The following is a 751-nucleotide window of genomic DNA, read 5'->3' on the forward strand; positions in this document are numbered from 1 at the left end:
TTCAACATATGTAAATCAGAATCATAATCCACCACATAAGTAGACTAAGAACAGAAACTGCATAATTATCTCATTATATGCAGAAATGGCCTTTGAAAACTCCAACATCCCCTCTGATAAAAGTCATGAAGAATCTAAGGATACAGGAGACATATCAGCATAATGTCGGCAATGCGCAAGCCCACAGCCAACATCACAATGCATGGAATATCTCAAACCGATTCCAGTAAAATCAGGAACAAGGTAAGAATGTCGAGTGTCTCCACTTCTGATCAGCACAGTGCTTATAGTTTCAGACAGAACAATAAATCAAGTGCAGGAGATAAAGGGAATACAAGTTAGAAAGGAAAAAGTTGAAGTGTCCTTATTTGCAGATAAAGTCTCCATGAGAAGCTGATAGACAAATTCAGCAAAGCGACAGGATACAAATTAGCACAGAAAATCAGTAGACTTCCTATACAACAAACACATTGGGAAAGAAATGAGAAAAATGTTACCATTCACAACAGCCTCTAACACCATCACGTAATAAGTAAGGCTAAGGAAGTGAAGAGTGTATAATAGTCACTTTAGGACGCTGAAGACAAACCGCCAGAGGATCAGAAGGTGGAATTTCCTCCCATGCTCATAGGTGGGTAGGATTATTAATGGGAAAATGGCCATCTTATTGAAAGCAGACTACAGGGCTGGAGAGATGGCTCAGCAGTTAAGAGCACTGGTTGTTCTTGCAGAAGACCTGGGTTCGAATCCC

This window comes from Nannospalax galili, unplaced genomic scaffold (assembly GCF_000622305.1).
Source record: "Nannospalax galili isolate Female #2095 unplaced genomic scaffold, S.galili_v1.0 scaffold534, whole genome shotgun sequence".
NCBI classification, from domain to species: Eukaryota; Metazoa; Chordata; class Mammalia; order Rodentia; family Spalacidae; genus Nannospalax; species Nannospalax galili.